General features: G+C 46.2%; 2 protein-coding genes across 2 annotated transcripts in view; one reads left to right on the forward strand and one right to left on the reverse strand.

The window, feature by feature from the left end:
• Positions 1–10,878, reverse strand: part of LOC138663615 (oocyte zinc finger protein XlCOF6-like) — a 70,196-nt gene extending 59,318 nt beyond the window's left edge. The window contains exon 1 of the mRNA XM_069749886.1: positions 10,834–10,878. The gene's annotated coding sequence lies outside the window, so the exon portion shown is untranslated. The remainder of the gene's footprint in view (positions 1–10,833) is intronic.
• Positions 1–27,748, forward strand: part of LOC138666502 (zinc finger protein 721-like) — a 513,630-nt gene that overhangs the window by 353,060 nt on the left and 132,822 nt on the right. The gene's annotated exons all lie outside the window — the stretch shown is intronic.

Consider the following 27,748-nt stretch of genomic DNA (forward strand, 5'->3'; position numbering starts at 1 on the left):
CTGCAACGTTACGGATCGCTAGCGATATCGTCTAGTGTGACGGTACCTTTAGTCTCATGCTGCGCAGCTGGGATCTTATTTTAATAATAGAAGATGCAGGATATGAAGACTTACCCAAAGAGACATCCACCGCAGGGTTCATTGGGATATTAAAGTCGCCCCCAAGTATCACAGGAGAGGAACCAGCAAACTCCCCGAGACGTCTTTTGCAATCGGCTCCAAACTTCTGCTGCCCTTGGTTTGGGAAATATACGTTAACTATTACAAGTTTATGAGCTGCCCATGGGATAAGTAGGAAGATATATATCTACCATTTTTATCGATTATTGAGTCCAAGATCTCAGGCATAATGGATTTGTGGAAGGCTATTGAGACACCCTTTGACTTTGAAAATGGATTTGTGCTGTGATACCATTTGGGGTAATTTTTCGTGATAGAGTGTGGCACCACACCAGTTTTGAAATGTGTCTCTTGGAGCAGTAGCACAGAGACCCGTTGCCTGTGACTATCAAATAGGACCCGCCTTCTCTTTTCTGGGATATTTAGCCCCTTCACGTTAAAGGAGCAAAATTTAATTTCATCCATTATCAATTACTTTTACGCCATCTCGCGACACCACGCGCTCCATCCGCCGAAACAAACGACAGCCAAGTGTAGTAGGGAAAACACACTGGGAGGGAGGGGAGAAAGACAGGGTGAAGAAGAAATAGTAGAACATAGAAAACATAGAAGAAGGTGCGTTAGGGTTGACGCACCCAATCTGACTTTGCATCTGTGTAGTTAGGGCAAAAGAAAGGAGAAGAATAATTTTCCCCCCCTCCCCTCGCCCGTGCACCTTTAGTGGAGAAGGGAAGCCAAGGGAAACACTGGCTCCCCCCCCCCCCCCCCCCGCGAACTTGTTAGGTCCCATGAAGAAAAACTTGCAAACGTGTAAAATCTAGTTAAGCATAACAATAACCCTTGCATAAGCAAGATGTCCCACGTGCCATCAGAGAACAATAAGAGTGAAGAAAAAAAAAGGGGGGGGGAAACAAAAACACCGATGACAAGCAAGACACCACGCGCTCAAATGTCCAGGGATTAAGATTAAACCTCCAAGGCGAACCCACTGTGAAACCATCCGCCCCATCAGGAGATTCAATCAATTAACAATAAGTATCCATGGGACCACTCAACTGCAGCAGAGTGTCTAAATATATTGCAGCAATGAGTAGAAACTAATTAAAACTAGAGAAAAAAAAATGGGAACAAAAGAAAAGAACTTCATGGAATGTCGGAGGAGCAATCATTGGTGTGTCGATTCTTGGAACGGGGGACCTTGAGCCACCTTGGAGGAGCATCTGGGAGTGTTGGAGTTAGAGGCCAGTCTGGAAGATCTATTAGTGGGAGTTCAAATGTGCCTAGGAAGCTAGCCAGGTCCCCGATCCGGCGAAAGTATGCGCTTTTGCCGCCTTTGGATGCTGTTAGTTGAAATGGGAACCCCCACCTGTAGGGGATATCTCTTTCCTGGAGAGCCGCCAGCAAGGGTTTCAAGGCTTTGCGCAGGAATAGGGTGCGTCTGGATAGATCTGACAGGAGTATTGGTTGGCCTTCAAACTGGAGAGATCCCTTGTTCCTAGAAGCTATCATGATGGCCTCCTTAATTCTAAAGTAGTGCACCCTGCAGATGACATCTCTAGGGCGTGACTCAGACGTGGGTTTAGGACCAAGAGATCTATGAATCCTGTCGCACTCAATGGTGTTGTCCTCGTGATCGCCGAGAATGTCCAGGAATATTCTCTGGACTGTGCGGTCTAAATCCTGAGGACTGACGGATTCTGGGAGGCCTCGTATACGGATATTGTTACGCCTGTTGCGGTTTTCCAGGTCCTCAAGGCCAGATGACATTTCCTCCAGTTTCCTGGTATGATCCATTAAGATTTCTCTGTGAGCCTGGAGTTCTTGTGAGATATCTTCTTGTGTCTTTTCCACGTCCTCTATACGCGATGTGAATTCCATCTGCAGATTATGTATCTCCTTTTTATACGAGTTCTCAAGTCTGCACGCAAAGCTTTCTAGATCTGTTTTGGTTGGGAGAGCTTTAATATATTTACTCAGCTCAGCTATATTCATGTCCTCAGGCAGGTCTTTGTCTCCATTACTATTGTCTGTTGATTTTTTAGGAGAGATATGTGAAGACTGAGGCTCTTTGGAGGAGGAACCATTTTTATGCGGGGTTTGCGACATTGTTGATCTGGTATTCCTTGTTTGGAGTGGCTGGTTTAAAAACCGTTCCATGTCCTCTAGAGAAGGCTCCTTGTGTAAGCTTGTGGGTTGTCCAGAAATCCTTTTAGTTTTACCCATGTATGTCTGCTGCTATTAATTGCCCGTGATAGTGTTCAGGGGAACATGGGGGTGCAGTGTTCACCACATTAGGCTCAGCCCCCCCATCAGCAAGCCCCCTCCGAGGTGCGTTTGATTACGATCTTAGGGTTAGTGGGGCATGTACAATGTTCTGAGCCAGGAAGGGGGAACCTCTGGATGCTATAATCGATCCCAACACTAGGTGTCACCAGAGGTCTAGATTTGTAGAATGCAGGCTTACTGAGTAATATGCTGGTAGTCTGTGTTTCCAATATTAATGTAAGAAAGGCACAATGACAGCCCCGTATAGAGCAATGGCAGGGTGACTGCACCGCTTCTGCAGCAAGGCTGGTGAGCAGGACAGTATGCTGGCGTGCCGAGAGTCTTGGGTATGCCCGCACTATGATGGTGTTTCTCTGTAAGGGGATCTGTCCCCAAGATGGTGTCCACCCTCCCACTGGCTGGAAAACGACCAGCACAGGGGACACAATGGCGGGCGCCCCGGGGGGGTCTCCTGTCCCACCTGTACCAGTCCTACGTTGATCGCCTTTCTCCTAGGTGAGGTGCGGTCTGCGCACTCTTCAGGGTCTTCCCTGCAGGAGCTTCGGCTGAGCGCGCCTGCGATGCTCTCCTCTCGGGAGCCAAGGGAGATCCAAGGGCGAGAGGGCCTCTCCCTCACCACCCCTTTAGCTCAGCGGGGGGTCCGCAGTCTTCTCACTGCCTCCTCGCACCTTACTATGTGCCGTCTGCCGGACTTCCCCTTGCCGTCTGCCGTACCTGAGGAGTCCTTGCTGTGCCGGCCTGTTTCTAGTGCGGCTGTGCTGCAGGGCCGCTCTGTGCCTGAGGGTCCGGTGTGCCAGCTCCTCGCCGCGGGAGATCACCGGCCAGGGGTCCCCCTTGATCCAGGTGTGTTGCCAGGTAATAACTGGTGGTCCGTTCTTGGTTGAGGTCTGGGGAAAGACCTATATCTCCTCTTTGCTGGAGGAGATCTCCACCATGCGTCCTTCTTCTCCAGCAGCTGGACACGCCCCCTCGGAACCATCTTTTTTAGCAACAAAAAAGAACCCCGCTCCCAACGGTGAAGAAGATGGCCGAATATGCCCTTTCTCCAAAGACTCCTTAATATAGCTCCGCATGGCGGCATGTTCAGGTACAGACAGGGTGAAAAGTCGGCCCTTAGGATACTTACAGCCTGGAATCAAGTCAATAGCACAATCGCAGTCCCTGTGCGGTGGAAGGAAACTGGACTTGGGCTCATCGAATACATCCTGAAAATCAGACAAAAACTCTGGAATTTCAGAAGAGGAGATTGACATCAAAGGAACATCATTATGAACCCCCTGACAACCCCAACTAGTCACAGACATGGACTTCCAATCCAAAACAGGATTATGGACCTGCAACCACGGGAAACCCAGCACGACAGCATCATGCAAATTATGCAACACCAGAAATCGACAATCTTCCTGATGGGCTGGCGCCATGCGCATGGTCACCTGTGTCCAAAACTGGGGCTTATTTTTAGCCAGGGGTGTAGCATCAATGCCCGTTAAAGGAATAGGGTTCTGCAAAGGCTGCAAGGGAAAACCACAACACCTAGCAAAGTCAAAGTCCATTAAGTTCAAGGCCGCGCCTGAATCCACAAACGCCATGACAGAAAATGATGACAATGAACAGATCAAGGACACAGATAACAGAAATTTAGGTTGTACAGTACTGATGGTAAATGAACTGGCGATCCTCTTTGTCCGCTTAGGGCAGACAGAAATGACATGGGAAGCGTCGCCACAATAATAACACAACCTATTGAGACGTCTGAAACCTTGTCGTTCTGTTTTAGACAGAATCCTATCACACTGCATAGGCTCAGGAATTTGCTCTGAGGATAACGCCATAGCGCGCACAGTTCTGCGCTCCCGCAAGCGCCAGTCAATCTGAATGGCCAGAGACATAGAATCACTCAGATTGGAGGGTGTGGGAAACCCCACCATAACATCTTTAACGGATTCAGAAAGACCCTTTCTGAAAATTGCCGCCAAAGCATCATTATTCCATTTAGTCAAAACAGACCATTTTCTGAATTTCTGACAAAACAATTCAGCCGACTCTTGCCCCTGAGACAGGGCCAGCAAGGTCTTCTCAGCTTGATCCACCGAATTAGGTTCATCATACAGTAATCCTAATGCCTGAAAGAAGGAGTCTACATCAAGCAAAGCAGGATCCTTAGATTCCAGGGAAAATGCCCAATCCTGTGGATCACCACACAGCAGGGAGATGATGATTTTAACCCGTTGAATGGAATCACCAGAGGATCGAGGTCTCAAAGCAAAAAAACAGTTTACAGTTGTTTTTAAAACTCAAAAATTTGGACCTGTCACCAAAAAACAAATCAGGAGTAGGAATCTTCGGTTCTAAAACAGGAGTCTGAACAATGTAATCAGAAATACCCTGTACTCTAGCAGCAAGCTGGTCTACACGAGAAGCTAATTCCTGAACATTCATGCTAGCACAAGGCTCTTCAGCCACCCAGGGATTAAGAGGGAAGAGTAGACAAAGTAGACTGAAGAAAAAAAAATGGCTCAAGACCTTTCTTCCCTTCTTCTGAGATGCATTTAACTCATTATTGGCCAGTTGTACTGTTATGATTAGGTGGGCTTGGAGCAGCATGAAAACCTTCACTGGAGTAAGTGGTAACTATACTGACCGCAAACCCTGATCTTATCACCGCAACTAGAAGTAGCCGTGGGGTGTGCTTAACAAAACCTAGACACCTCGACACAGCCGGAGGACTAAATACCCCTAAAGATGGAAATAGGAAAACTATCTTGCCTCAGAGTAGACCCCCAAAGGATAGGCAGCCCCCCACAAATAATGACTGTGAGTTGGAGAGGAAAAGACACACGCAGGCAGAAAACAGGCTTAGCAAAGGAGGCCACTTCTAGCTAAATAGAAAAGGACAGGACAAGATACTAAGCGGTCAGCATAAAAATACTACAAAAATATCCACAGCAGAAAATACAAAACTCCACCACCTAACTAAAGATGTGGAGAGTATATCTGCAACTCCAGAGAATCCAACCAGACTGAGAAAAACAACTGACACAGTCTAAGCTGGACAAATAGAAACAAAAGATCAGCACTGAAAATAAGCACACAGCATATGTGCTTCAGAAAAAGAAACAGACACTTATCTTTGCTGAACTGGCAGTTAAGCAGGAGAGGCCAGGCAGAGATCCAATACTTCCAAAGAAACATTGACAACTGGCAAGGACTAAAGAGTCCTGCAAAGCTAAATAGCCCAGTCAGAATTGCAATTAGCAGATACACCTGTCCAAGACTGCAGCCCAGAGACAACTGCATTACCATCTACAACCACCGGAGGGAGCCCAAAAGCAGAATTCACAACAGGGAACAGTCCTTTGCAGCACCAGTGCTCTAATGATGGAGCATGCTGCTCAGCCACCTATGCGCTGCTTGTCCACGCCAAAAATCTCTGCTCTCATGCCTGCTTTCTCTAAAGCTGACCCCCCTGCCTCTAGGACACGGGTCTGTCTGCTGCAGCTTGCAGCAGCGCCGGCGCTTCGGGTGCATAGTGCACTGCCCCCCTTGTGGCTCACACGCTGACAGCTGGGGACTCACTCCTGCTTTACATGTTTTTTTCTCTCAGATTCCGGCCAGGTTCCCTTTCTAAACATGCCCCCTCTTCCTGGGTAATAAGGCCTGTCCATTCCCCTATTCCTTCCCCTGGGAAACGGGACGCAACCTTGACATTTCCAGACCCGGCACAGCACAGGTACCAACAGTCCGGTCATCCTGAGTCCGTACATATCTGGCCAATCAGTTCCTTAATGCAAGCATCATAGAAGGCATGTTATAATTTTCAAGAACAAATTGAACATTACTTCCAGAACAGTTTCACTTTGAAGGACTTTGTGGCTCATATCAATCCACAAGATGACACTAGTCTCATACTTCAAAATTTCCGTGGAAAATCATTTCCCCACAGATAGTTTGTGTATGTTCTGACTTCGGTAACATCATTTGGGTGATAATTATTCATACCTATTTGCCTGACAATATATTTATCTTCTCCTTCAAAACTTCGGAACATAATGTTGTAAAAGTGAAAGCAAGTTGGTGAAGTGTGTGTTAGCTCAAATGTGAAAGTAATTGTCATCTTTACTTTTTCTCCATTGCTTGTGCAGCTAACCACATCATTGATCTTATTTTGTTTATTTGGCAAGAAAACAACAGCGCCATCAATACCACGTGCTTTTCCTATTAATTCATCATGCTGGTAAAGCAGAGGTGAGATTAGGGATGTACATAACATCTGTGGACTGTAGTCAACATGACACTGTGACAAGACCACTGGGGTCTAGCTACCAATTTGACATAGCTTGTGTACAGCTGAACAGAGTTCCGAGAAAAAAAAAAGATTTTGATTCAATAACATGTTGGATGGATTGTGTATTGGAAACACCCATATAGTAGAAGTCACATCTACGACCACCACGCTCTCCATGTGATACATCTTGAAATACAGCCGAAATGTCAAAATGTCTAGCTTCTTTTCTAGAAACTGCAGGAGTTCCTTTTTTACATCCTTGGACAACAATTTCAGTATTAGTAGGTGATGGATTGTCAGAATCCGGCCCAGGAACACAAGGCTTCAGTAGTTGCGAGTCCTGGCCCCGTGCTATTGCTCTTCCAGTCATGATTTAATCTAGAAGATTTTGCCTTCGTAATCCAGAGACAGAGTACAACACCACCCAAGCAGTCACTCTCTGCTCCTCAGGCTTTCTATCTGCGCAGTGACTGCCTCTAGGCAGATGAGTATGATGGTGGTAGTAGTTGGTGCATTTAAGAAACAGTCCTGAAGCAGCCATAATGCAGCGCCCCAGAGTCCCGGTCGTTGCAGTAATGTCACTCTGCCGCTAAGGGGAGTGATGTTATGTCTGATTGCACTAAAGGAGTTCATCTGACCAGGTATCACAGTCACACATTACACTTCACACTCCGGCCACCAGGGGGAGCAAAAGGCACTATGTATTAGGCCACTCCTCACACTTTGGTAAAACTGGGGGTTGGATAGGAAGTTAGTGAGAACGCAGCCTGCGAGAGCTCCAGGGAGGACCTGTCAGGGGTGGGTTCCTGGCAGGTACCTAGCAGAAAGAGTAGAAAGTGACGGAGCCGCGCCTGCACTACCTTGCGGCAGCATCCTAAGAAAGGACACGAAGAGAAGGATATTGTGGAGAAGTGAGAAACGAGATCAAAGCACCAAGGAGAGCCAGTAGGAGTCATGCCCCGAGAACGGCAACATCCTACTGAAGCGCGTAGCCGGTGGCCGGAACACCGAGGAAGTAACTGACTCCAAGCATTACTTCAAATAACGGTAGGACAGTTGATTATAGGTTGGCTGTCTACCATACATCACCTAAGAAGACATAGGGGGGCAAGCGTGGAGGGGGGCGTCTCTAGGGTCCCAGGATAGCTCCGAGCCTTCCCGTCAAATGGGTGCATCCTATCCAGATAAACTTGGGGGACGGAGAGAGAGAAAGAACGAATTCGAAAGTTGTGAGGACTATCCCGAATGCTCAGCAGGGAAGAACTACAACACACAGGCGCTAGTGGTAGGTACTGATTTCCACCTGCAAAGGGAACTCTGGATGTGCCTTCGGACCGGCCGGTCTCAGCCAGCCCTGTTAGCAGTCCTCTGGATTGTGGATCCCGAAGTCTCCAGTAAAAGGTAAAGAGACTGCAACCCTGTGTCCTCGTTATTAACTGCGCCTCACATCATCACCACCTACACTACTGGGAAGCCCTGGGGATATACTTCACCTGTGGGAAGGTATACCATCTAGCTGCCATAACACCACCCCAGTGGGCCCCAAGCAGCGTCGGTCATCCTGACCGAATACCACAGGTGGCATCACGAAACCTTGGCCGACTTTCATCACCCCTTTCATTGGACGCCCCTTAGCAGGGTCACGGACCGGGTCCAGCCACCGCGACACCCCTGGAACCGAGATAGAGAGAACCGGTACTGAGTAATCCACGGCCCTGTGTATGGGGGCGCTCCAATAACAACTTGAAACAGAAGTATTTTTACAGAGATAAAACACTGTAAAATGTGGCCTGTGTTTTTATTTTGTCCCCCAAAATAGTTTACAGAACCAGGGTAACAAACAGCAAATAGAGTGGAATGTAGGCCTGAATTGCCACATTTTGTAGGCCACAAATGCATCAGGCGTCTGACAGCGATACCAGACTGTTCAATACGTGGCCTGTATTTTTTTATTTTTTACTCTAAAATAGTGTATAGACCTAGGGTAGCAGACAGCAAAAAAAGTGGAATGTAGGCCTGAAAAGCAACTATTTGCAGAGCACCGATAGACCAAGCATCTGACGGAGACAATAGACTGTTCATTATGTGGCCTGGAGGTTTTTTTGGGGTTTTTTTACCCCAAAATACTGTATACACCTATGGGAACAGACAGCAAAAACAGTGGAATATAGGCCAGAAATGCCACAATTTGTAGACCACAGATAGATCTGGCGTCTGATGGAGATAGAACACTGTTAAATATGTGGCCTGGATTTTGTTTGGCCCATCAAAATTGTCAATAAGTAGGATATGACTCTAAAAAAAAATGTTGGAATACTAAAATTGTAAAATATTGACGTAAAAAACACAGTGATAAATATAAGAACTGTAGCTAAATATTTTTTGGCCAGCTAAAGATTTTTTTGGACAACAAAATGGTGTCCAAGTATGTTGTAAAACACTCCAAAAAATACTACAGTACCAAAAAAATAAGGCCAGAATTTTCGGCGCTCTCACATCTGATGCTTGGGACAAAAAACACCGTTTTAAATTGCACTGCAATCAATATACCCCCTATTTAGCCCTAAAAAGGATTGTTGGTTTATCAGGATTTGTGAATTGAACACTAGTAGACCCACACTAACTAATAAAATAACAAATCTGACCCTATATCAGCAGCAGCTCTCCCTACACTAGCTGAATCCAGAGCTGAATGCGCCAAGCAGGGTGGCGCCAGGTCTCTTACCTGATAATGCTGTGCGGCCAGCCAATCACTGTAATACCACAACAAAGATGGCTGTGGCATTACAGTGCGTGGCAGACAATCCCTGCATGTCCATTGGCACACTAAAGAGCGCCAAAATTGCATGGTGGAGCACTGAGCTCCCGCCGAATAATACTAGAAATGCTCGGTGCTCGCCGAGTACACTGAGCACCGTGATACTCGGGCAAGTAACGAGTAGTGGCGAGCACGTTCGCTCATCACTACTCAGGATCTGTTTCGCTTCTGTGTGTGATTGACACACCTCTGTTGCAGAGCAAGCTTTTTCCTCATGTTCTCCCTGTGACATTTAACAGGGCATAGCACTCAGTATACATTTGTTCAGTACCTCTCTGTGGAGTAACGGAGTTTGGTGCTTAGTGTTCCGTTCACACTGTGTGGCGATAACACAGTGTGTCCAGGTAATCGCTCGCTTTCTCTTCCGTCCTTGCTCACTAGCAGCAGTTTTCCATCTCTTCACGGTGGACCCTGGGCTGCACTTTATTATTTATTTTATTTAGTGCAATCCGCCAACCCTTACAGCTGCTTCTACAGTTAGAGTGAGTCGGAGAATTCATTGTATCCATGATATTGTATATTTCACCTCGTAATCACCCTGTTTTGCATAATATACTGTTGCCATAGTGATCACAATTCTGTCACATCAGGGAAATAAATAATGATATTGGTTACTTCTGCCTTGTGTTTATGTGTGGTATCTGGTCACTCAATACAGGGACATAATGGGGGCATTACACTGTGTGTGAGAGGATGGCGATAACTGTGGGAGCATTATACTGTGTGGGGGTATGGCGGTACTGTGGGAGCATTACACTGTGTGGGTGTATGGCGGTACTGTGGGAGCATTACACTGTGTGGGGGTATGGCGGTACTGTGGGAGCATTACACTGTGTGGGGGTATGGCGGTACTGTTGGAGCATTACACTGTGTGGGGGTATGGCGGTACTGTTGGAGCATTACACTGTGTGGGGGTATGGCGGTACTGTGGGAGCATTATACTGTGTGGGGGTATGGCGGTACTGTGGGAGCATTACACTGTGTGGGTGTATGGCGGTACTGTGGGAGCATTACACTGTGTGGGGGTATGGCGGTACTGTGGGAGCATTACACTGTGTGGGGGTATGGCGGTACTGTGGGAGCATTATACTGTGTGGGGGTATGGCGGTACTGTGGGAGCATTATACTGTGTGGGGGTATGGCGGTACTGTTGGAGCATTACACTGTGTGGAGCCAAGAAAGGGGTCCTGTACTATGAGAACAATCCATTCCCTCACTTCCTGTCTTCCACAGTTGGGTCGTATGTATCTATTACAGGAAACAGAACAAAAACGCAATGATTCTTATGAAGTAATTCCTGTAATGGGGAATCTCCAGCACTTACCTCCACCTGCAGAGCCACACTCCACATATATGGCTGCTCGGTGCGCACAGGACCTGTGATGAGGTCACTGGAGGGGAGGAGTCAGGGGTCACATGATCAGGGGCCTCAGTGAATGATATCAGCACTGAAGACGCTACATGGAAACTTCTCCTCAGTCAGTGACATTTCCGCCATTATTCCCCCTCACTACTGGCACAATTACCCCGCGCCGCCTTTTCTACACAGTGTTATGTGTGAAATGTAACGTGTGATTTCTCTGGAGACAAACAGACCCCACACATGAGGGAATTATCACCAGTTACCGGACGTCTACTATATGGCGGCATATTTCTCTTGACTTATTGTACTTCATCACAGTGGTAAAATTTCTTCGATATTACTTGCGTTTATTTGTGAAAAAATCAGAAATTTGGTGACAATTTTTAAAATTTCGCAATGATCAAACTTTTAATTTTCATGCCCTTAAATCAGAGAGTCATGTCACACAAAATAGTTAATAAATAACATTTCCCACATGACAACTTTAGATCAGCACAATTTTTGAAAGATAATTTTTTTTTTGTTTGGAAGTTATAAGGGTTAAAAGTTGATCAGCAATTTCTCAATTTTCTAGCAAAATTTACAAAACCTTTTTTTAGGGACCACATCACATTTGAAATAACTTTGAGGGATCTATATGACAGAAAATACCACAAAGTGACACCATTCTAAAAACTGCACCCCTCAATGAGCTCAAAACCACATTCAACAAGTTTATTTAACCATCCAGTGTTTCACAGGAATAAATGGAACGTGGAAGGAAAAAAATCAACATTTAACTGTTCTTCACAAATAATTTTACATTAGACACCATTTTGTTATTTTCACAAGGGTACCAGGAGAAATCAAATTGCAAAATTTGTTGTACATTTTCTCCTGAGCACGCCGATACCCCACATGTTGAGGAAAACTACTGTTTGGGCGCACGGCAGGCTTCGGAAGGGAAGGAGCGCCATTTTACTTTTTGAATCCAAAATACTTGCTGGAATCATTAGCAGACACCATGTCGCGTTTGGAGAGCCCCTGAAGTGCCCAAAGAGTGAAAATTCCCTCAAGTGACCCCATTTTGGAAACTAGACCTTTCAAGGATCTTATCTAGATGTATAGTGAGCACCTTAAACACCCAGGTGCTCACTATACCCAGGTGCTTCATAGACGTTTGTAACCTTGAGTTGTGAAAACAAAAAAAATAAAATTTTTCCAACAAAATTAATCTTTTTGGCCCCAAGCTTTTATTTTTACAAGGTTAACAGGAGAAAATGAACCTCAAAATTGGTTTTGCAATTTCTCCTGAGTTGTGATGGGCGAACCCCTGGAAGTTCAGTGCTCAACCGAACAGTTAAAAACAGTACCCGAACCCGGAACCCTTTCACTTGAATAGGGGGGCCCGAACATCCGGTATTTACCACACTGTCATGTACATGACAGCGCAGCAAACACTGCCTCCGATCGGTGGTAAAATCATAACCACTGGTCAGAGAGCTGCAAAATGATTGGGTGAGCCCGCTGCTGGCATCGAGTGATGGGACTACTACCCCCATCAAATTGAAAATATTAAGATGTTTAGCACATAATTTGACCAATTCATGCATGCCCAGCAGCCAACAATAAAGCGGTCTCAAAACTGCTGGGAACCGACATGTCTAGTATGAATACCTCTCTTAGGCTGAAGTCTGAATTTCTGACTAGATGTGAATACCTCTTTTTAAAGCATGAATTCATGATTGGAAACACAAGTGTCACGACTCGGATGCCTAGTGACCCCAGACAGGGGCTTCCTATGTAACCCTATATTTCCTTTTGATCTTGCGGCTTTAAAAGCCCAGCCCTAAAAATAAAGAGACTATTTGGACAGACAATGAGCGTGTGTCTCTCTGAATATTTCTTCATCGCTTAGGTACCTGTTATGAATTCTGTTGTCGAACTCCCTCTTGTGGTCGTGAATGGTACTTCGGCGAGTTCTGTCTATGGGCTCCCTCTGGTGGCTATGAGTGAAGCTACTGCTTCTGAGGTTCCTTACACAGGTGACGTGGTTTATCCTTTGGTTGGCTGCTCTATTTAACTCCTCTCAGATCTTTACTCCATGCCAGCTGTCAATGTTTTTGCATTGGTTCAGTTCGCTCCTGGATCTCTCTGGTGACCTGCCTTCTCCTGCAGAAGCTAAGTTCCTGATAGTCATTATTTGTTCACTGTTTTCTTGTCCAGCTGGTTATCATGATTTTATCTTGCTAGCTGGAAGCTCTGGGATGCAGAGTGGCCCCTCCGCACCGTGAGTCGGTGCGGAGGTCTTTTTTGCACACTCTGCGTGGTCTTTTGTAGGTTTTTGTGCTGATCGCAAAGTTACCTTTCCTATCCTCTGTCTATTTAGTAAGTCTGGCCTCCCTTTGCTGAAACCTGTTTCATCTCTGCGTTTGTGACTTCCATCTTTACTCACAGTCAATATATGTGCGGGGCTTCCTTTACCTTTGGGGAATTTCTCTGAGGCAAGGTAGGCTTTATTTTCTATCTCTAAGGCTAGATAGCTCTTCGGCTGTGACGAGGCGCCTAGGTCTGGTCAGGAGCGCTCCACGGCTATTTTTAGTGTGTGTGATAGGATTAGGGCTTGCGGTCAGCAGAGCTCCCACATCCCAGAGCTCGTCCTGTATGAGGTTTAACTATCAGGTCATTCCGGGTGCTCCTAACCACCAGGTCATAACCGTACAGCTGGCCCAAAGTATTAATGCATCTCAATAGAGGGATAAGAGAACTTCTGAGACCATTTTTTTTTCTTTGCACTGTGTTTTGTCTTTCTTTTCCCCTAGACCTTTGGGTGGTTCAGGACACAGGTGTAGATATGGACATTCAAGGTCTGTCCTCTTGTGTGGATCATCTCACTGCAAGGGTGCAAAACATTCAAGATTTTGTGGTTCAGAATCCTATGTTAGAGCCTAGAATTCCTATTCCTGACTTATTTTCTGGGGATAGATCTAGGTTCTTGAATTTCAAAAATAATTGTAAACTGTTTCTAGCTTTGAAACCCCGCTCCTCTGGTGACCCCGTTCAACAGGTAAAAATCATTATTTCTTTGTTGCGTGGTGACCCTCAAGACTGGGCATTTTCCCTTGCGCCAGGAGATCCTGCATTGCGTGATGTTGATGCGTTTTTTCTGGCGCTTGGATTGCTTTATGATGAACCAAATTCAGTGGATCAGGCAGAGAAAATCTTGCTGGCTTTGTGTCAGGGTCAGGATGAAGCGGAGGTGTACTGTCAGAAGTTTAGAAAGTGGTCTGTGCTTACTCAGTGGAATGAATGTGTCCTGGCGGCAATTTTCAGAAAGGGTCTTTCTGAAGCCCTTAAGGATGTCATGGTGGGATTTCCCACGCCTGCTGGTCTGAATGAGTCTGTCTTTGGCCATTCAGATCGATCGGCGCATGCGTGAGCGCAAAGCTGTGCACCATCTGGCGGTATTCTCTGAGCATAGGCCTGAGCCTATGCAGTGTGATAGGACTTTGACCAGAGCTGAACGGCAAGAACACAGACGTCGGAATGGGCTGTGTTTTTACTGTGGTGAATCTACTCATGCTATCTCCGATTGTCCTAAGCGCACTAAGCGGTTCGCTAGGTCTGCCACCATTGGTACGGTACAGTCTAAATTTCTTTTGTCCGTTACTCTGATTTGCTCTCTGTCGTCTTATTCTGTAATGGCATTTGTGGATTCAGGCACTGCCCTGAATTTGATGGACTTGGAGTTTGCCAGGCACTGTGGTTTTTTCTTGGAGCCCTTGCAGTATCCTATTCCATTGAGAGGAATTGATGCTACGCCTTTGGCCAAGAATAAACCTCAGTACTTGGCTCAATTGACCATGTGCATGGCTCCTGCACATCAGGAGGATATTCGCTTTCTGGTGTTGCATAATCTGCATGATGTGGTCGTTTTGGGGTTGCCATGGCTACAGGTCCATAATCCAGTGTTGGATTGGAAATCTATGTCTGTGTCCAGCTGGGGTTGTCAGGGGGTACATGGTGATGCTCCATTGCTGTCAATTTCGCCTTCCACTCCTTCTGAAGTCCCTGAGTTTTTATCAGATTACCGGGATGTATTTGAAGAGCCCAAATCTGGTGCCCTACCTCCTCATAGGGATTGCGACTGTGCTATTAATTTGATTCCTGGTAGTAAGTTTCCTAAGGGTCGTCTGTTTAATTTATCTGTACAAGAGCACACCGCTATGCGGAGTTATATAAAGGAATCCTTGGAGAAGGGTCATATTCGTCCGTCCTCGTCACCATTGGGAGCAGGGTTCTTTTTTGTGGCCAAGAAGGATGGTTCTTTGAGACCTTGTATTGATTACCGCCTTCTTAATAAGATCACAGTCAAATTTCAGTATCCTTTGTCGCTGCTGTCTGATTTATTTGCTCGGATTAAGGGGGCTAGTTGGTTCACCAAGATAGATCTTCGTGGTGCGTATAATCTTGTGCGAATTAAACAGGGTGATGAATGGAAAACGGCATTTAATACGCCCGAGGGCCATTTTGAGTACCTGGTTATGCCATTCGGGCTTTCTAATGCTCCATCTGTGTTTCAGTCCTTTATGCATGACATCTTCTGAGAGTACCTGGATAGATTCATGATTGTTTACTTGGATGACATTTTGGTCTTTTCGGATGATTGGGAGTCTCATGTGAAGCAGGTCAGAATGGTGTTCCAGGTCCTTCGTGCTAATTCCTTGTTTGTGAAGGGGTCAAAGTGTCTCTTTGGAGTTCAGAAGGTTTCATTTTTGGGTTTCATTTTTTCCCCTTCTACTATCGAGATGGACCCTGTTAAAGTTCAGGCCATTTACGATTGGACTCAGCCGACATCTGTGAAGAGCTTGCAGAAATTCCTGGGCTTTGCTCATTTTTATCGTCGCTTCATCGCTAATTTTTCCAGTATTGCTAAACCGTTGACTGATTTGACCAAGAAAGGTGCTGATGTGGTCAATTGGTCCTCTGCGGCTGTGGAGGCTTTTCAGGAATTGAAGCGTCGTTTTGCTTCTGCCCCTGTGTTGTGCCAGCCAGATGTTTCGCTCCCTTTTCAGGTTGAGGTTGATGCTTCTGAAATTGGAGCAGGGGCTGTTTTGTCGCAAAGAAGTTCTGATGGCTCGGTGATGAAACCCTGTGCCTTCTTTTCTAGAAAATTCTCGCCTGCTGAGCGCAATTATGATGTGGGCAATCGTGAGTTGTTGGCCATGAAGTGGGCATTCGAGGAGTGGCGACATTGGCTGGAAGGAGCTAAACATCGCGTGGTGGTCTTGACGGATCACAAGAATTTGACTTATCTCGAGTCTGCCAAACGGTTGAATCCTAGACAGGCTCGATGGTCGCTGTTTTTCTCCCGTTTTGATTTTGTGGTTTCATACCTTCCGGGATCTAAGAATGTGAAGGCTGACGCCCTGTCAAGGAGTTTTGTGCCTGACTCTCCGGGTGTTCCGGAGCCGGCGGGTATTCTTAAAGAGGGGGTATGTTATGGCTGGCAATCAGGCAACACAGCGTGCAGTAATCAGCGCACATACAGAGATCTGGCAATAACCAAAAACAATAGGACGAGCTCTGAGACGTGGAATCTCTGTAGACTGCAGTACCTGATCTATCCTCACACAACTATAAGCAGCAGTGGATTGCGCCTATCACTACCTATGCAACTCGGCACTGCCTGAGGAGCTGACTAGCCTGAAGATAGAAATACAAGCCTGACTTACCTCAGAGAAATACCCCAAAGGAATAGGCAGCCCCCCACATATAATGACTGTTAGCAAGATGAAAAGACAAACGTAGGAATGAAATAGATTCAGCAAAGTGAGGCCCGATATTCTAGACAGAGCGAGGATAGCAAAGAGAACTATGCAGTCGACAAAAAACCCTAAAACGAAAACCACGCAAAGGGGCAAAAAGACCCACCGTGCCGAACTAACAGCACGGCGGTGCACCCCTCTGCTTCCCAGAGCTTCCAGCAAAAGTTAATAGCAAGCTGGACAGAAAAAACAGAAAACAAACTAGAAGCACTTATCTAGCAGAGCAGCAGGCCCAAGAAAAGATGCAGTAGCTCAGATCCAACACTGGAACATTGACAAGGAGCAAGGAAGACAGACTCAGGTGGAGCTAAAAAGCAAGGCAGCCAACGAGCTCACCAAAACACCTGAGGGAGGAAGCCCAGAGACTGCAATACCACTTGTGACCACAGAAGTGAACTCAGCCACAGAATTCACAACAGTACCCCCCCCTTGAGGAGGGGTCACCGAACCCTCACCAGAACCCCCAGGCCGACCAGGATGAGCCATATGAAAGGCACGAACAAGATCTGGGGCATGGACATCAGAGGCAAAAACCCAGGAATTATCTTCCTGAGCATAACCCTTCCATTTGACCAGATACTGGAGTTTCCGTCTAGAGACACGAGAATCCAAAATCTTCTCCACAATATACTCCAATTCCCCCTCCACCAAAACAGGGGCAGGAGGCTCCACAGATGGAACCATAGGTGCCACGTATCTCCTCAACAACGACCTATGGAATACATTATGTATGGAAAAGGAGTCTGGGAGGGTCAGACGAAAAGACACCGGATTGAGAATCTCAGAAATCCTATACGGACCAATAAAACGAGGTTTAAATTTAGGAGAGGAAACCTTCATAGGAATATGACGAGAAGATAACCAAACCAGATCCCCAACACGAAGTCGGGGTCCCACACGGCGTCTGCGATTAGCGAAAAGCTGAGCCTTCTCCTGGGACAAGGTCAAATTGTCCACTACCTGAGTCCAGATCTGCTGCAACCTGTCCACCACAGAATCCACACCAGGACAGTCCGAAGACTCAACCTGTCCTGAAGAGAAACGAGGATGGAACCCAGAATTGCAGAAAAATGGAGAGACCAAGGTAGCCGAGCTGGCCCGATTATTAAGGGCGAACTCAGCCAACGGCAAAAATGACACCCAATCATCCTGGTCAGCGGAAACAAAACATCTCAGATATGTTTCCAAGGTCTGATTGGTTCGTTCGGTCTGGCCATTAGTCTGAGGATGGAAGGCCGAGGAGAAAGATAGGTCAATGCCCATCCTACCACAAAAGGCTCGCCAGAACCTCGAGACAAACTGGGAACCTCTGTCAGAAACAATATTCTCAGGAATGCCATGCAAACGAACCACATGCTGGAAGAACAAAGGCACCAAATCAGAGGAGGAAGGCAATTTAACCAAGGGCACCAGATGGACCATTTTAGAAAAGCGATCACAGACCACCCAAATGACCGACATTTTTTGAGAAACAGGAAGGTCAGAAATGAAATCCATCGAAATATGTGTCCAAGGCCTCTTCGGGACCGGCAAGGGCAAAAGCAACCCACTGGCACGTGAACAGCAGGGCTTAGCCCTAGCACAAATTCCACAGGACTGCACAAAAGCACGCACATCCCGTGACAGAGACGGCCACCAGAAGGATCTAGCAACCAACTCCCTGGTACCAAAGATTCCTGGATGACCGGCCAGCACCGAACAATGAAGTTCAGAGATAACTTTACTAGTCCACCTATCAGGGACGAACAGTTTCTCGGCCGGACAACGATCAGGTTTATTAGCCTGAAATTTCTGCAACACTCTCCGCAAATCAGGGGAGATGGCAGACACAATGACTCCTTCCTTGAGGATACTCGCCGGCTCAGATAACCCCGGAGAGTCGGGCACAAAACTCCTAGACAGAGCATCCGCCTTCACATTGTTAGAGCCCGGAAGGTATGAAATCACAAAATCAAAACGAGCAAAAAACAACGACCAACGGGCCTGTCTAGGATTCAAGCGCTTGGCAGACTCAAGATAAGTAAGGTTCTTATGATCAGTCAAAACCACCACGCGATGCTTAGCACCCTCAAGCCAATGACGCCACTCCTCGAATGCCCACTTCATGGCCAGCAACTCTCGGTTGCCCACATCATAATTACGCTCAGCAGCAGAAAATTTCCTGGAAAAGAAAGCACATGGTTTGAACACTGAGCAACCAGAACCTCTCTGTGACAAAACCGCCCCTGCACCAATCTCAGAAGCATCAACCTCGACCTGGAACGGAAGAGAAACATCAGGTTGACACAACACAGGGGCACAGCAAAAACGACGCTTCAACTCCTGAAAAGCTTCCACGGCAGCAGAAGACCAATTAACCAAATCAGCACCCTTCTTGGTCAAATCGGTCAATGGTCTGGCAATGCTAGAAAAATTACAGATGAAGCGACGATAAAAATTAGCAAAGCCCAGGAATTTCTGCAGACTTTTTAGAGATGTCGGCTGAGTCCAATCCTGGATGGCCTGAACCTTAACCGGATCCATCTCGATAGTAGAAGGGGAAAAGATGAACCCCAAAAATGAAACTTTCTGCACACCGAAGAGACACTTTGATCCCTTCACGAACAAGGAATTAGCACGCAGTACCTGGAAAACCATTCTGACTTGCTTCACATGAGACTCCCAATTATCCGAGAAGATCAAAATGTCATCCAAGTAAACAATCAGGAATTTATCCAGATACTCACGGAAAATGTCATGCATAAAAGACTGAAAAACAGATGGAGCATTGGCAAGTCCGAACGGCATCACCAGATACTCAAAATGACCCTCGGGCGTATTAAATGCCGTTTTCCATTCATCTCCCTGCCTGATTCTCACCAGATTATACGCACCACGAAGATCAATCTTAGTAAACCAACTAGCCCCCTTAATCCGAGCAAACAAGTCAGAAATCAATGGCAAGGGATACTGAAACTTAACAGTGATCTTATTAAGAAGGCGGTAATCAATACACGGTCTTAGCGAACCATCCTTCTTGGCTACAAAAAAGAACCCTGCTCCCAATGGTGACGACGATGGGCGAATATGTCCCTTCTCCAGGGACTCCTTCACATAACTGCGCATAGCGGTGTGTTCAGGTACGGACAAATTAAATAAACGACCCTTAGGGAATTTACTACCAGGAATCAAATCGATAGCACAATCACAATTCCTATGCGGAGGTAGGGCATCAGACTTGGACTCTTCAAATACATCCTGAAAGTCCGACAAGAACTCTGGGATGTCAGAAGGAATGGATGACGAAATAGACAAAAATGGAACATCACCATGTACTCCCTGACAACCCCAGCTGGTTACCGACATAGAGTTCCAATCCAATACTGGATTATGGGTTTGCAGCCATGGCAACCCCAACACGACCACATCATGCAAATTATGCAGTACCAGAAAGCGAATAACTTCCTGATGTGCAGGAGCCATGCACATGGTCAGCTGGGCCCAGTACTGAGGCTTATTCTTGGCCAAAGGTGTAGCATCAATTCCTCTCAACGGAATAGGACACCGCAAAGGCTCCAAGAAAAATCCACAACGTTTAGCATAATCCAAATCCATCAGATTCAGGGCAGCGCCTGAATCCACAAACGCCATGACAGAATACGATGACAAAGAGCACATTAAGGTAATGGACAAAAGGAATTTGGACTGTACAGTACCAATAACGGCAGAGCTATCGAACCGCCTAGTGCGTTTAGGACAATTAGAAATAGCATGAGTAGAATCACCACAATAGAAACACAGTCTGTTCAGACGTCTGTGTTCTTGCCGTTCTACTTTAGTCATAGTCCTGTCGCACTGCATAGGCTCAAATTTACTCTCAGACAATACCGCCAGATGGTGCACAGATTTACGCTCGCGCAAGCGACGACCGATCTGAATGGCCAAGGACATAGACTCATTCAAACCAGCAGGCATAGGAAATCCCACCATTACATCCTTAAGAGCTTCAGAGAGACCCTTTCTGAACAAAGCCGCTAGTGCAGATTCATTCCACAGAGTGAGTACTGACCACTTCCTAAATTTCTGACAATATACTTCTACATCATCCTGACCCTGGCATAAAGCCAGCAGATTTTTCTCAGCCTGATCCACTGAATTAGGCTCATCGTAAAGCAATCCCAGCGCCTGGAAAAATGCATCAACATTACTCAATGCAGAATCTCCTGGTGCAAGAGAAAACGCCCAGTCCTGTGGGTCGCCGCGCAAAAAAGAAATAATAATCAAAACCTGTTGAATAGGATTACCAGAAGAATGAGGTTTCAAGGCCAAAAATAGCTTACAATTATTTCTGAAGCTCAGGAACTTAGTTCTATCACCAAAAAACAAATCAGGAATCGGAATTCTTGGTTCTAGCATCGATTTCTGATCAATAGTATCTTGAATCTTTTGTACATTTACAACGAGATTATTCATTGAGGAGCACAGAGCCTGAATATCCATGTCCACAGCTGTGTCCTGAAGCACTCTAATGTCTAGGGGAAAAAAAAGACTGAAGACAGAGCTAAGAAAAAAAAATGATGTCAGGATTTCTTTTTTCCCTCTATTGGGAATCATTGGTGTGGCTCCTTGTACTGTTATGGCTGGCAATCAGGCAACACAGCGTGCAGTAATCAGCGCACATACAGAGATCTGGCAATAACCAAAAACAATAGGACGAGCTCTGAGACGTGGAATCTCTGTAGACTGCAGTACCTGATCTATCCTCACACAACTATAAGCAGCAGTGGATTGCGCCTATCACTACCTATGCAACTCGGCACTGCCTGAGGAGCTGACTAGCCTGAAGATAGAAATACAAGCCTGACTTACCTCAGAGAAATACCCCAAAGGAATAGGCAGCCCCCCACATATAATGACTGTTAGCAAGATGAAAAGACAAACGTAGGAATGAAATAGATTCAGCAAAGTGAGGCCCGATATTCTAGACAGAGCGAGGATAGCAAAGAGAACTATGCAGTCTACAAAAAACCCTAAAACGAAAACCACGCAAAGGGGCAAAAAGACCCACCGTGCCGAACTAACAGCACGGCGGTGCACCCCTCTGCTTCCCAGAGCTTCCAGCAAAAGTTAATAGCAAGCTGGACAGAAAAAACAGAAAACAAACTAGAAGCACTTATCTAGCAGAGCAGCAGGCCCAAGGAAAGATGCAGTAGCCCAGATCCAACACTGGAACATTGACAAGGAGCAAGGAAGACAGACTCAGGTGGAGCTAAATAGCAAGGCAGCCAACGAGCTCACCAAAACACCTGAGGGAGGAAGCCCAGAGACTGCAATACCACTTGTGACCACAGAAGTGAACTCAGCCACAGAATTCACAACAGGGGTAATTTTGTCTGCCATCTCCCCTGATTTGCGGTGGGTGCTGCAGAAGTTTCAGGCTGATAGACCTGACCGTTGTCCTTCGGAGAAACTGTTTGTCCCTAATAGATGGACTAGTAGAGTTGTCTCTGAGGTTCATTGTTCGGTGTTGGCTGGTCATCCTGGAATCTTTGTTACCAGAGATTTGGTGGTTAGATCCTTTTGGTGGCCTTCTTTGTCACGGGATGTGCGTTCTTTTGTGCAGTCCTGTGGGACTTGTGCTCGGGCTAAGCCCTGCTGTTCTCGTGCCAGTGGGTTGCTTTTGCCCTTGCCGATCCCGAAGAGGCCCTGGACGCATATTTCCATGGATTTTATTTCTGATCTCCCTGTTTCTCAAAAGATGTCGGTCATTTGGGTGGTTTGTGAACACTTCTCTAAGATGGTTCATTTGGTACCCTTATCTAAATTGCCTTCCTCCTCTGATTTGGTGCCATTGTTTTTCCAGCATGTGGTTCGTTTGCATGGCATTCCAGAGAACATCGTCTCGGACAGAGGTTCCCAGTTTGTTTCGAGGTTTTGGCGGTCCTTCTGCGCTAAGATGGGCATTGATTTGTCTTTTTCTTCGGCTTTCCATCCTCAGACTAATGGCCAAACCGAACGAACTAATCAGACTTTGGAGACATATCTGAGATGCTTTGTTTCTGCTGATCAGGATGATTGGGTGTCCTTCTTGCCTTTGGCTGAGTTCGCCCTTAATAATCGGGCCAGCTCGGCTACTTTAGTTTCTCTTTTTTTCTGTAATTCTGGTTTCCATCCTCGTTTCTCTTCAGGGCAGGTTGAGCCTTCGGACTGTCCTGGTGTAGATGCGGTGGTGGACAGGTTGCAGCAGATTTGGACTCATGTGGTGGACAATTTGACATTGTCCCAGGAGAAGGCTCAACGTTTCGCTAACCGCCGGCGTTGTGTTGGTCCCCGACTTCGTGTTGGGGATTTGGTTTGGTTGTCATCTCGTCACGTTCCTATGAAGGTTTCCTCTCCTAAGTTTAAGCCTCGTTTCATTGGGCCATATAAGATTTCTGAAGTTCTTAATCCTGTGTCATTTCGTTTGGACCCTCCAGCTTCTTTTGCCATCCATAATGTGTTCCATAGGTCGTTGTTGCGGAGATACGTGGTGCCTATGGTTCCCTCCGTTGATCCTCCTGCCTCGGTGTTGGTCGAGGGGGAGTTGGAGTATGTGGTGGAGAAGATTTTGGATTCTCGTGTTTCGAGACGGAAACTCCAGTACCTGGTCAAGTGGAAGGGTTATGGTCAGGAAGATAATTCCTGGGTTTTTGCCTCTGATGTTCATGCTGCCGATCTTGTTCGTGCCTTTCATTTGGCTCATCCTGATCGGCCTGGGGGCTCTGGTGAGGGTTCGGTGACCTCTCCTCAAGGGGGGGTACTGTTGTGAATTCTGTTGTCGAACTCCCTCCTGTGGTCGTGAATGGTACTTCGGCGAGTTCTGTCTATGGGCTCCCTTTGGTGGCTATGAGTGAAGCTGCTGCTTCTGAGGTTCCTTACACAGGTGACGTGGTTTATCCTTTGGTTGGCTGCTCTATTTAACTCCTCTCAGATCGTTACTCCATGCCAGCTGTCAATGTTTTTGCATTGGTTCAGTTCGCTCCTGGATCTCTCTGGTGACCTGCCTTCTCCTGCAGAAGCTAAGTTCCTGATAGTCATTATTTGTTCACTGTTTTCTTGTCCAGCTGGTTATCATGATTTTGTCTTGCTAGCTGGAAGCTCTGGGATGCAGAGTGGCCCCTCCGCACTGTGAGTCGGTGCGGAGGTCTTTTTTGCACACTCTGCGTGGTCTTTTGTAGGTTTTTGTGCTGATCGCAAAGTTACCTTTCCTATCCTCTGTCTATTTAGTAAGTCTGGCCTCCCTTTGCTGAAACCTGTTTCATCTCTGCGTTTGTGACTTCCATCTTTACTCACAGTCAATATATGTGCGGGGCTTCCTTTACCTTTGGGGAATTTCTCTGAGGCAAGGTAGGCTTTATTTTCTATCTCTAGGGCTAGATAGCTCTTCGGCTGTGACGAGGCACCTAGGTCTGGACAGGAGCGCTCCACGGCTATTTTTAGTGTGTGTGATAGGATTAGGGCTTGCGGTCAGCAGAGCTCCCACATCCCAGAGCTCGTCCTGTATGAGGTTTAACTATCAGGTCATTCCGGGTGCTCCTAACCACCAGGTCATAACAGGTACCTATAAGACAGAAAACCTGAATAGGTTAGAAATCCCTTCTCTAACAACTTGGGGGCCTACAGTGGAATATAATTTCTCATTTCAACTTTCATCTTAGACTGAACAATTGACTGCCTCACTCCTGAACAGAAAACCAGATCCCGGGTAAGTGAGTAGATTTATTACTCACACAGTTTTCTCTCTGGGAAAGGAGGCTTTCTTGAGTCAGTCTTTGGGGATTTCTAACGGGAAAACCCTCAGGTAAAAGAAAGTACCTGTTGTTTGTTGTCTATTGCTTGTCTACTTTGTTGTTTGTTTAAGTGCTGTTAACAATTGTTTTTGTTTCATTATGATGTTACTTCTGAAGGTGAAGATGCCAGGGCCACGTACCTTGCCTTATCTCCTAAATCCGTCCTCTGTCTGTTCTCTTCCCTCACAATGGGAAGAGGGCAGCAGTTGTAAACTGCAGTACACCAACTAGATGAATAAGGAAACACGAACAAGGATAACTAAAAATTCCAGGCATACAAATATTCACTCACATATAACTGAGGATTACACCAGAGTGTGGAGGATGCAGAAAAAACAAAGTAGGAGAAGGAAAGGGAATGATCACACTTACAAATCCAAGCAACAGTCACAGATAATTCCACCAAACTCCCTCTCATACAACCACCAAACAACTATCCTCATAGGCATGCAGCATAAGCTAGTGTGTGATGATGTGTTTCATTCAGAACCCAGAGTATATAGAGGATAGGAGTGGCTAACCATGCCCAGCTGAAAGCCCAGACTCCCAGAGCTCCCAACATGGCTGATTAACTCTGTACTGTCAAAAGAAATTTATACCGTTTAGAAGATGAAGTGCTTCTTTTCAGTGCAGGAGTAGGAGCAATCAGATGCTGCGGTCTTCTGGCTCCTCTCTGTCGCAGTAATCCTGTGACAAAGAGCAAATTTTCATAAAATCTGGAAAAATTGGTAACATTTGGTAAAAGTGCAGGAAAATATTTGTGGAGCGCCCCAACCAGGGCAGCGGGGTACTCGGTCTGGTATTAAAGGGGATGTCACGTGGCTGTGACCCGGTCCGTGGCCCTGGGCATCCAATTAAAGGGGAAGGTCTTTTAAGGGAATTTGTAATGTCTATTGTTCATGACGCCAACTGTGGTTTTCGGTCAGTGAGGACTGACGCTGCTTAAAGGGGTCCTCTGGGGTGATGGTATGCAGCAAGATGGTGACGCTTCCCACAGGTGAAGCAGGGACCCCAGGGCTTCCCAAGTATATGGCAAGATGGTGTAAGCTGATAAATGAGCAAAGAACGAGGACACAGGTTTGCAAAGTCTTTACCTGGTTTACTGATGGTAGTTGTAGTCCTCAGTCCAGGGTACCAAGTGCAGGGTTGCTGTGGTCCAGCCGGCTTGGAGGCAATAGGAGATCCCTCTCCCAGGTGAGGTCCGTAAGCCTTTCCTACTTGCCCTGTTTAGTTGGTTTGGTCCATGCCACTTGAAGCTCAGTGCAAGTCCCTTCTCTCTTGTCCTAAGACAGATGTCTGAACGATAGGCAGTTTGAGCCTGTTTATAGGGACTCTATCATGCCCCAGGCTCTAAAGTTACTGCTTCATCTCAGACTTGATGCAGGCAATCGCTATACAGTCCTATGCCCTCCGGTTCTACTAAGTGTCCTAGAGTCCCACTATAGCCTCAGGTTCCCGGCACCCGGCTCTACGCTCTGGCTCCCAGGGTGTCCTACCGCTGTTCCCCTGCTGACCCTCTTCCTCCTCTGTGCTTCTTCCCTCTAAGCTCCTCCAGAATTCAACTCCTCATGATATCTCTCCTTCCAGGGGTAGCAGCTCCATCGTGGCTGCTTGGCCCCCACGTCTGCTCCAGACGTCCTTCTCCTCTCCTGGAGACCAAATGTCTCACTCCACTGTCTCCCTCAGACTGTCTGACTCCTCTTCCAGACCAAGATAAATAAAGTGTAAGGAAGCTCCCCTGAATCCGGATCCTGAGCTCCCCCTCCTGGCCTAGATTCAGATATGTTGAATGAGTGTGCCTTACCTGATAGAAAGAATCTCCCTTGCCTCCAAGCGTAATATCACCCTCATCGAATGGAAGGCAACATCACTGCAGCAACCGGCTACCTGGGGTGCTGCATTTGCTTTGCCACAAAACTATTTTTAGCACTTTGCCTAGAATAGTGGTAATGTATGATGAGCAGGGGGCACATGTTTGATGAGGGGAGTGGTTGGGGAGAGATGAGAGGAGTGGTGTGCTTGTAAAAAAAAAATTAACTTTATATATGCACATTGTGACTAGCCAATCAGAGTGCAGGAAACATCAACAATGTCTTAACACAGAGCAGACATCTTGTTTTAGCTCGATTTGGTCTCTATATCAGCACAAAGAAGCTGCTCCTGATGATGGGACTGTTTGCTGATAGATATTAGCTAGTTAGCACGGCAGTTGTTTCTTAGGCTACTTTCACACATCAGGTTTTTGGTTTCAGGCACAATCCGGCAAATTTGCTAAAAAACGGATCCGGTGTAAATTGTGAAAAAATGGATGGAAACTGATGCACCGGATCCGTTTTTAGAGAGAGAGAGAGAGATCCACAAAGACAGCGGGGGACAAGTTGTACAAGTGTGTTGTGCACTGCTTCTATTGTGCTCTTTGCACGAGTAGACCTTTCAAAATCTATTTTTTTCAGTTGCTAAATATGATTCAGCAAGGCATATGTCACCTTGTCATTTAGTGCCGCAGAACTTAATCTGTGCGCAGAGCTGTTGCAGCGTAAAAAAAATCTATTTTTTTCTCTTACAAACGTGATAAAGCAAGACATACTGTATCCCACCATCTCATTTTGTGTTGGTGAAATTAATCTGTGTGCAGAGCTGTTGCAGAGTAAGAAAACTATTTTTTTCAGTTGCTAACGTGATTCAGCAAGCCATATATCACCTTGTCATTTAGTGCAAGTGAAATTCATCTTTCTGAAGAGCTCATGTAGAGTAAAAAAAAAATTCTGAGACAAACGTGATACAGCAGGCTAGATCTGATTTTGAAATTGCTTGGAGCATATATTCTATGTTATACAGCCCTCATCCAGAGTAAAAAAAAATACTTTTTTCTGTTAATACTGTTATTCAGCAGGCCTGATGTCAGTTTGAAATTTTTGGGTGCTGATATTGTTCCCTATTCAGGGGTACAGATGATAAAATCCAAATTGGTTTTCTCCCTTTCCTAAAGCAAGCTACATTTCATCTTTTAATTCTTTGGTGCAGATATTGTTCTCAATACAGGGGTACACATGATAAAATATTAATTTGTTCTGTTACTACCGTGCTCAAAAAAGTTGGCCACATAGTAACATAGTTGGCAAGGCCAAAAAAAGACATTTGTCCATCCAGCTTAGCCTATATTACATCAGAATAAATCCCCAGATCTACATCCTTCTAAAGAACCTAATAACTGTAAGATACAATATTGTTACCCTCCAGGAAGACATGCAGGCCTCTCTT

This window comes from Ranitomeya imitator, chromosome 2, assembly GCF_032444005.1.
Source record: "Ranitomeya imitator isolate aRanImi1 chromosome 2, aRanImi1.pri, whole genome shotgun sequence".
In the NCBI taxonomy this organism is placed as follows: domain Eukaryota; kingdom Metazoa; phylum Chordata; class Amphibia; order Anura; family Dendrobatidae; genus Ranitomeya; species Ranitomeya imitator.